Below are 14,641 nucleotides of genomic sequence, written 5' to 3' on the forward strand. Positions count from 1 at the left end.
CAGCCCTAATTGGTCAAGTAATTATTTTGTAAACAAAATAATTCTTTTCCTTTAATTCCACTATCATGTTTTACTGGTAAGACATGAATATATCTTTTCCATATCGTCCATACTAACTCTCAAGGTTATACACATTATCATCAACATGTATACTATCTCCATCTAACTTTTCTAGTCATAATATGATGCCAATAACAGATTACATACAAAATAATACATTGTTTTAATCAAAATTCATACTTAGACAATTTTCTAAGTATTAAAAGATAAGTATCTTTATTTTTAAGGTTTCCTATAAGTATGTACATCATGTGTTTCCATAAATGACAAAAATTACATATCTTCATTATCCAATTGTCAAAAATCTCCCCCTTTGGCATTGATGGCAATAAAATAGAGAAAATTGGCTAAGTATCAAAAACTTGTCAAAAATAATACAGTAACAATACATTAATCAACTATTACAACTTTTCCATCTTACATATGCTCCCCCTTACAATATGATTTCATAATTTAAAAAATTATCTTCTCCTTTACTTGATTTACAATTTTCTTATGTATTTTCTCCCCTTTTGACATCAATGACAAAGGTTAAAATGTCAAAAACTGCTATCAAAAATTATATTCTTCTACCTTAAGCTAATAGTATCTTCATGCAATCATCAAAACTTTCCTTAAGAGTGTTCATACCTTTTGTCCATGTATCCTTGGCTGATTCAGTAGAGGTAAGAATTGCACATAGGGCATATGATTTAATCTCAACTGCATTAAGGTCAGAGTATAAAAAGTTAGAATAAGTGTCCTTGGCCTTGACACATTCCTCCACTGTTTCTCAATAATAGATATTTTCAGAGCAATAGACTCTCTAAAATCTAATACTCACTTCAAAATTTGTTCCTTCTAAAGTTCTAGTTTCTTAATATCACTATGAATATTGGTTGCTTTTCCTTCAAAATGATCAATTTTACTAGAAGGATGTTGTAACTGGCTAGATAGAGCCTCTAGCTCACTCATCTCACCTTCAATCTGACTATCAAGATTGTTAGTCAACTTATAAGATAGGGTACACTTCATGTACTATATCTTGCCATCCTATTAACATTTCCAAAGTTCCTTGATGCAAGTATCAAGACTTATCAAAGCATTCTTGATGTTCTGACAAATAGTGCTAAACAAGTTAGCATCATGTGAGATTTGTGCCTTTGATTCTACAACATTTAGTAAATTTGTGATTTCTTCATCAAAAAAAATTAGCACTACCTGTGCCCTCTATTTAGGATCTACCTCTATATGTTGGACTGCCAAAGTATTGTGTAATTTTTGAAAATTGGCTAATGAAGATATATAATTATTGTCATTTATGGTAACACATGACGTACATGCTTATAGGAAACCTCAAAAATAAAGATACTTAGCTTTTGGTACTCAGAAAATTGTGTAAGTATGAATTTGGTATATAATAGTGTATTGTTTTGTTTGTAACTTGTTGTTGATGTCACATTATGACTAGCAAAGTTAGATAGAGATAGTATACATGTTGATGATGATGTGTATACCTCAAAAGTTAGTACAAACTACACAAAAATGAGATATTTGTGTTTTACCAGTGAAATAGGACAACAAAATTAAAGGAAAGTAATTATTTTGATTACAAAATAATTACTTCTCTAATTAGGGCTGACATCCTAGATGTTTACTCTAAGTTGGAAAAGTGTATTGTGGTCTTAGCTGACCTACTAGAAATTTGTGTCAAGGTATGGTGTTTATGCAAAGGACATCTTGTGATGAGATGTGTAATTGTGTATTTGTTCTGCTGAGCAATTGTATGTGAACTTTTGTGAAAGCGATATATGTGAAGTTTGGTTAAGCTATTTTGTGATCTGAGATCGAGTTGAAGATTAAAATTAGTTGAGGAAGAAGTTACAATACCTATATTCTAGAAATCTTATTACTTGTTCGGGCAATGAGCTCTTCTTGTAATTGGAAGTGCATGTTTGGGTAGTGGGGTCATCTTGCATCTATTGTACTACAACTCCTAAACATGTTGGCACAACTCCTAATAGGGTTGAAATATCCTAACAGGGATTCAAAGTATCCTAATAGGGAGTCTCTATACTAAATTTTCTCATTGACTCCTAATAGGGTCCATCCTCGAACAAGAAACTTATATATCAATATATTATCTAGTGGGAATCACCCCACCTAGGTTTTCCCTTGGCCAGGGTTTCCCTAGCTAACAAAATATGGTGTTATGAGTTATCTTTGTGTATGGTTACTATTATTATTTAGCATTACTTTATTACTTTGTTATGTATGGTTTAAAGTAATAAATAATATCTAGTTGGTGACTAAAGTTTGTAGATTATTGATTTACCCCCCTCTCAGCAATTCCTATTTCTCAATAGTTGGTATTAGAGCATAGTTACTTATAAGAGGCTTAATAGCTTGAGTAAGATCCCTATGGATATAGAATAGTTGATGAAGAACCTTGAAGAGGCACTTGAACAAATTGATCTCCTTACTGAAGAAAGAGATAAGCTGAAAGATAGATATGAAGACTCCAAAGTATACATTGAATAGTTGAAGGAAAAGAGTGAACATCTCAAATCCAAGCCTAAATCTATTGACTCTAAAACTAGTGATGATGATTATTCAAAGCTAAAGATAGTGTACAAGATCTTGAAGCATGAATTAAAGATTATGAATCTGAACTTGACTTTGAGGAATGTTCCTAGAAAAGTTGAAACTAATTTGAAGATGTAGACCAAGTCTAGCCAAAAACACATCTGAGTTTGAAACATTGAAAGAAGACCATGAAGAACTTCATAAGTACAATAATAATATGAAAGGTGAATTAACTGAGTGCAAGCAACAACTTGAGAAGCTTTATTCTACCAGAGAAAATCTTGATGATTCAATGTCAATATAGAGACATACTTATGATAAGACTAGTCTTGGTTATCTAATTAACATGTCTACAAAGAAACCTGAGATTAGATTAGATTAGAAAGAAAAAGATAAATTTGATGATAAGATTGAATCCAATCAATTTTCTGATAAACCTAAAGAAGAAAAGGAACTTGAAATATTGGATGAACCAAAGAAAGTGGAATCTATTGATAATTGGATAATTGTGATATGTAATTATTGTCATTAATGGCAACACATGATGTCCATGTTGACAAGGAACCTTGTAAATAAAGATACTTAATGGTTGGTAATCAAAAAATTGTCTAAGTATAGAATTTGGTTTATAATAGTGTATTGTTTCATTTATAACATATTGTAGAAGTCATATTATGACAAGCAAAGTTACATGGAGATAGTATGCATGCTGCTGATGATGTGTATAACCTCAACATTTGTACAAAATATATGAAATAGATATAATCATGTTTTGATGATGCAAGACAACAAAATTAAAGGGAAATCATTGTTTTATTTAGAAAACAATTACTTTGTCCAATTAGAGCTGGCATCCTAGATGTCTAATCTGACTTGGAAAAGTGAATTATGGTCAAAGCCGACCTAGTAGTAACTTATGTAAAGGCATGGCATTTATGCAAAGGACTTCTTGTGATAAGAAGTGTGTTATTTTGATATTATGAGGAAGTGAAGTATTTGTATGTGCTTGTGAGAGAACTTTTGTGAAAGTGGTTTATGTGAAGTTTTGTACGAGCTATCTAGTGACCCGAGATGAAGTTGAAGATTAGAGATTAGATAAGGAAGAAAAAAAATATTAAATTACTTAGTGAGCTCTTCTTGTAGTTTAAATTGCATGTTTGGGAAGTGGGTTCTTCTTGCATACATTGTACTACAACTCCTAAGTTGGCCATCTCCTAATAGGGTTGGAATCTCCTAAAAGGGATTCAAAGTCTCCTAACAAGGACTACTTATACTAAATTTTCTCATTGAACCCTAACAGGGTCCATCCTCTAACAAGAAACTTATATATCAATATATTATCTAGTGGGTATCATCCCCACCGAGGTTTTCCCTTGGCCAAAGTTTCCCTAGTTAACAAAATATGGTGTTATGAGTTATCTTTGTACATTACTATTGTTACTGTTGAGCATTACTTTATTTCTTGGTTATGCCTGGTTTAAAGTAAGTAATAATATCTAGTTGGTGACTAAAATTTGTAGATTATTGATTCACCCCTCCTCTCAGTATTCCCTACTTCTAAAAAAATCTCCTAAGGAAAATAGGTATGAATCTAGAGGTAAGTGTTTTTCATGTAATGAAATAGGTCATATGAAAAGAGACTGTATAAATAAGTCATTTAATCATGTTAAGGAATTTTACTGTCATAATTGTCATGGCATGGGTCATAAAGTAATTGATTATAGGAAACCTAAATATGATAATGATAGAAGGAATAATAGAATGTCTAGAGATACTAACCTTGCAGATAGAAGAAGATCTAATGAAAGGACATTGAGAGAAAGAAGACCTTATAAAGACAGAAGACAGATCATCTATTATAAGTGTAAAAACTTTGGACATATTACTCAAAATTATCATGCACCTAATGATCAACAAAATCCTAGAAGAAGAACACCAGTATGTTGGTTATGCAACTACTTTAGACATACAACAAAGTATTGAAAAATGGATATAAACTTCAAAGATAGAAGGAACAATGGAAGAAACTTTGGAAACAAAAGAAATGATGCAAGATATGTCAAAAATGATAGAAGGAACCATGAGAGGAATTCCATAACTAACAACTATGATGTGGACCAAATAAATGTAGTCAGTGAACTTTGAGAAGAACTCAATGAGGCATTTGTAAAAGGATTAGACATCTCAAAAGAAAAGCTAGAATATGATGAGACAGGAAGATTCAAGTTAGTTATCAAGTTTGATTCAATTAAGTTGAATTAAGCTTGTTCACAACATCAGAATTTGAAAACTTCATCTAGAGATCAAACTAGAGGTAGTGAAGTTGGGAAAAGGTGTATCAAGATAAGTTTATATGGTATCTAAGTTTGCTTTTAATTTGGAGCTTATTTAAACTAGTTATGAAGGAATTAAGAGTTACTATTATTACAAAGAAAGTCAGTTATGTAGTAGAAGATGAAAACTATGTTCTTACTGAGAATTTTGTGGAGCATTTTCATGATGAGAGAAAGCTATAGTAAACCTCGAGTAGCATCTAAAGATTAAATAGAAGATCTTGAGTAGTTATTTGATTTTAGAATGCAATTAAAAAAATTTTCATTTTTGAAAAGTACACAATTAATAAAAGTTTGAGTTGAAGGAATAAATGGAGTACAAACTTGATTACTACTTCATTGTATTTACATCAGAATCATAGAGTACTTAGAAGTGACTGTCAAGATAATTTTGAAGAAAACCCTCATTTTGAAAAAGGTATTTTATCATTTTTCTAGAGAATTCATTTGATAAAAATTCATATTTGATAGAATCAAGGATATGTTAGTAGTTCACAATGTTGAGAACAAGGAGAGACCGCAATTGAAGGTTGTTTCTGTGAAATGCATAGAAGGAAACCCTAACTCAACATTATCCATTAGTCTGAACAATGTAGTATATTTGGAAAATGTAGGAAGTTATCTTACCAATTAGTTTGAATCTATTGGAAGTGAGTATATGAACAACGATATGGAATTAGTCTTTAATCACAATATGATTACGAAACCCAAATTTGAACACTTGAAGGAGCTAGACCTATTCAAATATCATTTCTACCAAGAATTGGACATAGATGAGTGGACATAGATCATACTAAGTAGAATACATGATGGAAAACTATGGATGGAAGATAGTGTAGTTGATATTTCAGCTGACCTTATTCATGAGGTTACTAGTCTTTGTAAACAAGGCAATGTACCTGTAGGTGAGAAAATGGTTAAGAAGAAAGTTGAAAGCTACATAAAGGCAGTATATAATGGAAAGACCGTGGTGATCAACACCATTAAACAAGATGATGTAAGATTTTTGAGTAGAAGTATTTCCTACTTTATATGTGCAAGTTCAAATATTCATGAATTGTCAACCAAATTTATCTATGTAGTCTACAAAATATGTGTTGAGAAGGAACAAGTTAATCTTAGTGCAATTCTATGAATGCAACTTCTTGAGAACCTAAAAAAGATCAAGAGGACTAAGAATGGTGTGTTTAGATTTTAGTCATTAATTAATCACATATTCTTTCATGTGCTTAAAAGATTTCCATATTTGTCAGTCACAAAGATTATGAGTAGTGAGTGTTGTACAATGGAGAAAATCATAGAAGTATGTAGAAGACATCCAATAGATAAAATATTGGATAGTGGGAATATGATTATGAAAACATTTTAGAATGAAATGAGGAAAAAATTTAGAATTGCACTTGCAATTGTAGATAGATTTAAGGAAGATATTTATGATATGGTTGAAATAGATTTTACTTATATTTAAGAAGTAGAACCTCAGGAAACATTTCTTGATCCCTTAGGTTATGAATTGAGTGTTGAAACAACATTTGGATATATTGATTTATTGTTGAAATTAGAGAGGGACCAAACCAAATACAAATTTGGAACTTGTGATGAGTTTACCCAATCAGCTCATCAAGCATGCTTAGAGAAGGCATCTCACAAGAAGATATAAATTTTAACAAAAATAGCTTTATCAGAGGTTGGTATGACTAAGAGTGAGTCATAATCAGTTAGGAAATCCATGAAGCAAGGTATATTGAATGTGTAACCTTTGTCAGTGTCTACTATAGAGACATCTTTGGAATAAAGCATTCCTTATGTAGCAGCGTCAGATACTTAGACAAGTAAACCAAAGAGAAGATCTAAGAAATTAGTTGAATCTATGACCACAAAGACTAAAAGGCGAAAACAACAAGCCTTTGGACAAGGAAAGAGACAAAAGACATTGTTGACAATTATTGAGTCTAGTGAAGAAGAAGATCAACAACAAGAATCCAAACTATCAAAGAAGGTAACAACTTCAAGTCAGTCAATAGGAAAATCTTGGCAACCTTGGAAGCCTAAGATAGAGAAGATAAACTTAGCTATTGCTAATGAAGACAAATTTATTCAGATGAACAAATTCTATGATTTGTATAACAACTTTGAGAAAGATTAGATTGATATGTCTATTATTAGATACATTATAGCTAACAATCTGAAACTAAAGGATATTGAAGGCACAGTAAACTAAAAAGTCTATCACAAACTCATAGAAAAGAAGGCACCAGCTAGAGAAGAGGACATAGAACTTTAGAAGTCTATGTTGAGAATTATACGAAAGACTTATGAAGAAGAAGAAATCAAGAGATTATTGAACAATCTTGCACCTTACTTGAGAAAAAAAGTAAGACCATTTCTATTTATGGTGGGTGAAAAGGAAAAGATAAGAAGTGAGATTGTGATAGCTATAAGTTAGATGATGATAGAATCTAAGGCAACATCTTCACCAACACCTATAACCTCAGAAGTGTCAGTGAGTAGTGACACAATGTGGATAGATCATACTAGTGTTACCATTAACATTAATGATGCAAATCCATTTGAAGGTTCTAAATAGAATGAACCTCATACAAAGGATATTGAAGATAAATTGAGACAAATTGAAGAGGACAAAAGGCTACTAGAAGAAGAGAAAAGGAAAATAGACGAGGCCAAGTAGAAATTGCTTGAGGATGAGATGAAAAGAAAATTAGAGGAAGAAAATAAAAGATTAATTAAAGAAGAAATGAAAAATAAAATAGAAGAAGATGAGAAGAAGAGATTAGAAGAGGAAGAGAAGAAAGAAAGGAAAAAGAAAAGAAAGAGGAAGAAGAAAGAAGAGTCAAAGAGGCAACTAAAAAGAAGCAAAGGGAAGATGACACAAAATATTGTAGTTCATCTACTCTGCTTTCTCTTGATAGCTTGGAAACTGATGATGATGATCAAACTAACTCGATCTCATCCTTGTCAAAACTTCTTCAAAAGAACAAGACAGTGAAGATTGCACAGAGAACCTTGATGGAGGAAACTAACAAATTACATAGTACTATGATAGATAAGTCTTGGTACTTGTATCAAGGAACTCCTGAAGTGTCAAAATGATGGAAAGATATTTTACATTAAGTGTACTGTATCTCACAAGATGATTAAGGATATTGACAATCAGATTGAAGGAAATATGAGTCAGCTGGAGGCTCTATCTAGCCAGTTACAAGATCCTGCTAGTAAGATTGATAATTTTGAAGGACAAGTGGCCAGTATTTATAATGATATTAGGAAACTGGAACTTTGGAAGGAACAAATTTTGAAGAGAGTATTGGATTTTAGAGAGTCTATTTTTTTGAAAATATCTATTATTGAGAAATAGTTGGAGGATTGTGTCAAGGCTAAGGACACTTATTCTAACTTTTTATACTCTAACCTGAATGTAGTTGAGATTACATCATATGACTTATGTGCAATTTTCACCTCTACTAAAACTACCAAGGAGACATCGACTAAAGGTATGAGCAATATTAGGGTAAGTTTTGATGATTGCATGAAGATAATGTCAGTTTAAGGCAGATGTTTATAGAGATTTTGATAGCAAATGGACAATTTTGGGAAAGTTTTTGACATTTTAACCTTTGTCATTTATGTAAAAGGGGGAGAAGTATAATAGAAAATTGTAAATTAGGTAAAGAGAAGAAAATAATATTGTAAGGGGGGGCATAGGTAAGATAGACAAATTGTAATAGTTAAATGTGTTATTTATTTTATGTTTTTGATACTTAGCCAATTTTCCCTATTTTGTTGCCATCAATTCCAAATGGGGAGATTGTATACAATTGGCTAATGAAGATATGTAATTGTTTTCATTTATGGCAACACATGATGTACATGTTTATAGGAAACCTTGGAAATAAAGATACTTAGCTTTTGGTACTCAGAAAATTGTCTAATTATGAATTTGGTATACAACAATGTATTGTTTTGTTTGTAACTTGTTGCTAATGTCACATTATGACTAGCGAAGTTAGATGGAGATAGAAAACATGTTGATGATGATGTGTATAACCTCAAAAGTTAGTACTGATTGTATAAAAAGATATATTTGTGTTTTACTAGTGAAACAGGACAACAAAATTAAAGGAAAAGAATTATTTTGATTACAAAATATTTTCTTGTCTAATTAGGGCCGACATCCTAGATGTTTACTCTAAGTTGGAAAAGTGTATTATGGTCTTAGATAACCTAACAAAAAATTTATGTAAAGGCATGGTATTTATGCAAAAGACATCTTGTGATGAGAAGTGTAATTGTGTATTTGTTGTGTTGAGCAATTGTATGCAAACTTTTGTGAAAGTGATATATGCAAAGTTTTGTAAAGCTATTTTGTGATCCGAGATCGAGCTAAAGACTAGAGATCAATCAAGGAAGAAGTTATAGTACTTGTATTCTGGAAGTCTTATTATTTGTTTAGGTAGTGAGCTCTTTTTTTAATTGGAAGCCCATGTTTGGACAATGGGCTCATGTTGCATCTATTGTACTACAATTCTTAACAGGGTTGGAATCTCCTAACAGGGACTCTCTATACTAAATTTTCTCATTAACTCCTAACATGGTCCATCCTCTAACAAGGAACTTATATATTAGTATATTATCTAGTGGGTATCATCCCCAATGGGGTTTTCTTTGGCTAGGGTTTCCCTAGTTAACAAAATATGGTGTTATGAGTTATCTTTGTGCATGGTTACTATTACTGTTCAACATTACTTTATTACCTTTTTATGTATGGTTTAAATTAACAAATAATATCTAGTTGGTGGCTAAAGTTTGTAGATTACTAATTCACTCCTCCTCTCAGTAATTCATATTTCTAATAGTAATCTATTGTAACCTCCATCAAGGTTCTCTGTAGGCTCTTTACTATTTTTTCTTCTCAATATGTTTTGAAAAAGATGAGATCAAGTCAGTTTGATCATCATCATTATTTGTTAGGTTAGCAATTGAAAGTAGAGTAAATGAACTAGGTTTAGTGTCATCTTCCCTTTGCTTCTTTCCAACTACCTCTTTGACTCTTCTTTCTTCTTTCTCTTTCTCTTCTCTTACTTTTCTTTCTTTTGCCCTCTTTTCTTCCTATATTTTCTTCTTCTTATCTTCCTCTATTTTCTTTTTCATTTCTTCTTCAACTAATCTTTTCTTTTCTTCTTGAACTTTTCTTTTCATCTCATCTTCAAGAAATTTCTTCTCCACCTCTTCTATTTTCCTTTTATCTTCCTCTAATAGCCTCTTTTCCTCTTCAATTTGTATCAATTGATATTCAATATCCTCGGTATGAGGTTCATTCTATTTAGAACTCTCAAAATGGTTAGTATCATTAATGTTAATAGTAACATTGGTCTGATCTATCTACATTGCATCACCACTTACTACACTTCTGAGGTTCTGGGTGCTGGTGAAGATGTTGAGCTAGATTCTATCAACATCTAACTTATAGCTACCATAGTTTCACTTCTTATCTTGTCCTTCTCACCATCCATAAAAAGAAATGGTCTCACCTTGTTTCTCAAGTAAGGTGCTAGATTGTTCAACAATCTCTTGACTTATTCTTCATCATTAGTCTTGTATATTGTTGTTATCATAGAATTCTAAAGTTCTATGTTCTCTTCTTGAGCTAGTATCTTCTTTTCAATGAATCTATCATATACTTTCTTATTTACCATGCCTTCAATATCTTTAAGTTTCAGATTGTTGACTATCATTATCTCACAATAGAGATATCATTCTAATCTTTCTCAAAATTATTTTATAAGTCATAAAATTTGTTCATCTGCATAAAGTTGCCTTCATTAGCAATAGCTAAATTAATCTTCTTTATCTTTTTCTTCCAGGATTGCCAAGCTTTTCTTGATGACTATTTAGAAGTAGTTACCTTCTTTGTCTATTTAGCTTCATGTTCTTCTTCTTCTTCACTAGACTCAATAATTGTCAACAATGTCTTTTGTCTCTTTCCTAGTTTAGTGGCTTGTTGCTTGACCCTTTTTGTCTTGGTGGTCACAGTTTCCACTAATCTCTTTGATTTCTTCATCGGCTCACTTGGCTGTACATCTGATACTACTACATAAGAAATGCTCTATTCCAAATATGTCTCTATAATAGATACTAATAAAGGTTGCACATTCATTATACCTTGTTTCATAGTCTATTTGACTGTCTGTGACTCACGTTTAGTCATACAAACCTCTGATAAAGCTTTCATCATTATTGTCTCTATCTTATTATGAGATGCTTTCTCCAAAGATGCCTAATGAGCTAATTGGGTAATTTCATCATAAGTTCCAAATCTATACTCAATTTGGTCCTTAGATTTCAACAATAAATCAATGTATCTAACTACTATATCATCACTCAATTCATAACCTAAGGGATCAAGAAATATTTCTCGAGGTTCTACTACTTGAATATAGGTAAAATCTATATCAACCATAACACAAATATCTTCTTTAAATTTTTCTACAATTGAAGGTGCAATTTTGAATCTTTGTCACATTTCATTCTAAAATGTTTTCATTATCAAATTCCCACTATCCAAGATTTTATCTACTAGGTGTCTTCTACATACATCTATGATTTTATCCATTGTACATCTCTCACTACTCATAATCTCTATGACTAACAAATATGGAAATATCTTAAGTACATGAAAAAATAAATGATTGACTAGTGACTAAAATTTAAACACACCATTCTTGGTCCTCTTGATTTTCTCCATGTTTTCAAGAAGTTTCATTCTTATAATTTCACTAAGTTTAACTTGTTCCTTCTCAACACATATCTTGTAGGTTGCATAGATGAATCTGGCTGATAATTCATCAATCTTAGAACTTGCACATATAGAGTAGCTCTCAACTTTCTTCTTAACTAGTTTCTCACCTATAGGTACGCTGCCTTGTTTTCTAGGACCAATTACCTCGTGAATAAGGTCAGCTGAAATATCAACTGCATTATCTTCCATCCATAGTTTTCCATCATGAATTCTACTTAGTATGATTTGTGTCCACTCATCAGTGTCCAATTCTCAGTAAAATGATATTTGAAAAGATCTAGTTCCTTCAAATGTTCAAATATGGGTTTCACAGTAATATCATGATTAAAGACTAATTCCATATCCTTTTTCATATACTCACTACCAAATGATTCAAACTTGTTGTTAAGATAACTTCCTACATTATCTAAATACACTACATTATTTGGAGTAAAGGATAATGTTGAATCAGGGTTTCCTTCTATGGGTTTCATAGAAACAACCATCAATTTTAGTCTCTCCTCATTCTCAACATTATGAACTACTAACATATTCATGATTTTATCAAACATAAACATTTATTGAATAAATTTTGGAGAAAATGATAAAATACCTATTTTTGAAAAATAAGATTTTCTCTAAAATTGCCTTGCCAAGTTTCTTCTAAGTGCTCTATGCTTCTGATGTAATCAAAATGAAGTGGTAATCAAGTCTATACTCCATTTTATTCCTTCAATTTGAACTTGCATTAATTATGTACTTTACAAACACAAAAAGCTATCAATTATATTTTGAAATCAAATATCTTCTCAAGATCTTCTATCTAATATTTAGATGCTACCCAAGGTTTACTATAGCTTCCTTCCATCATGATAATGCTCCACAAAACTTTACTTCACGAAATTCTTTGTAAAGACATAGTTTACATCTTCTACTATAGAATTGACTTACTCTATAATAGAAATAACTCTTAATTCCTTCGTAAGTAGTTTACATAAGGTACAAATTACAAGTGAGCTTAGATACCATCTAAACTTATCTCAATACACCTTTTACCAATTTCGCTACCTCTACTTTGACCTTTAGATTAAGTTTCAAATTCTAGTGCTATGAACAAGCTTAATTCAACTTAATTGAATCAAACTCAATTACTGACTTTGATCTTTCTATCCCATCATCTTATAACTTTTCTTTTGAGATGTCTAATCCTTTTACAAATGCCTAATTGAGTTCTTCTCGAAGTTCACTAACTACATTTCTTTGTTCCTCATTGTCTTTTTTAGTTCTAGAGTTCTTTTCATGGTTCCTTCTATCATTTCTGATGTTTCTTCCATAATTCCTTCTATTTTTTAAGTTTCTTCCATTGTTCCTTCTATCTCTAAAGTTTTTACCCATTCTGCAATACTTTGTTGTATGTCTAAAGTTGTTGCATAACTGACATACTGGAGTTCTACTTCTAGGATTTTTTTGATCATCAGGTGCATGAAAATTCTAAGCTATGTGTCCAAAGTTGTTACACTTATAACACATGATCTATCTTCCTTCTTTATAAGGTCTTCCTTATCTTGATGTCCTTTCATTAGATCTTCTTTTATCTATAAGGTTATTGTTTCTAGACATTCTACTATTCCTTCTATCATTATCATATTTAGGTTTCCTAGAATCATTTTCTTTATGACCCATACCGTGCCAATTATCACAATAAAAATTCTTAACATCATTAAATGACTTATTATGTACAATCTCTCTTTATATGACCTATTCCATTACATGAAAAACACTTACCTCTAAATTCATATATGGTTTCTTTTAGAGATTCCACTTGCTTTGGTTCATCCAAAATTTCCACATCCTTGTGTTGTCCAACTTCTTTAGGTTTATCAGAAGATTGACTAGATTCAATCTTATCATTAGATTTTTCTTTTTCTTTCAAATTAGATCTAGTCTTAGGTTTCTTTGTAGACATGTTAAATAGATAATCAAGATCAGTCTTATCATAAGTAAGTCTCTATATTGACATTGAATCATGAAGCTTTTCTCTACTAGAGTAAAGTTTCTCAAGTTGCTTCTTGCACCAAGTTAACTTACCTTTCACAATAGTATTGTACTTATGAAGTTCTTCGTGATCTTCTTTCAATGTTTCAAACTCAGATGTCTTCTTCACTAGACTTTCTCTAAGATCTATATTCTTAGTCTTCAAATCAGATTTAACTTTTCTAGGATCACTCCTCAAAGTCAACTTCAGATTCGTAATCTTTCAATTCATGCTTCAAGATCTTGTATTGTGTCTTCAACTTTGAATAATCATCATCACTAGTTTCAAATTTAGTAGATTTAGGCTTGGATTTGAGATGTTCATAATCTTATCCTTCAATTGTCTAATGTATACTTTGGAGTCTTCATATCTATCCTTCAACTTATCTCTTTCTTCATTAAGAAGATTGATTTTTTCAAGTGCCTCTTCAAGGTTCTTCATCGACTGTTTCATATCCATAGGGATCTTACTCAATTGTTAGAAATAGGAATTGTTGGGGGGGGTGGGGGGTTGGTGAATCAGTAATCTACAAACTTTCACCAACTGAATATTATTTATTACTTTAAACCATGCATAAAAAGTAATAAAGTAATGTTGAATAATAACAGTAACCATGCACAAAGATAACTCATAACACCATATTTTGTTAACTAGGAAAACCCTAGCCAAGGGAAAACCACGGTAGGGATGATACCCACTAGATAATATATTGATATATAAGGGTATGTGTAGGATCATGGTCAACCAAACTATGGCCTTAAGTGGCAGTGAAAAACTAGCAAATTAGGGTTATGTCAACTTGACACATAATTTTAAAGTGGTTATGGACTTTATATCAAAAAGTTGTAAGAA

The sequence above is a fragment of the Cupressus sempervirens genome, chromosome 11 (assembly GCF_028749045.1).
Source record: "Cupressus sempervirens isolate cs-2001-9-10 chromosome 11, ASM2874904v1, whole genome shotgun sequence".
In the NCBI taxonomy this organism is placed as follows: Eukaryota; Viridiplantae; Streptophyta; class Pinopsida; order Cupressales; family Cupressaceae; genus Cupressus; species Cupressus sempervirens.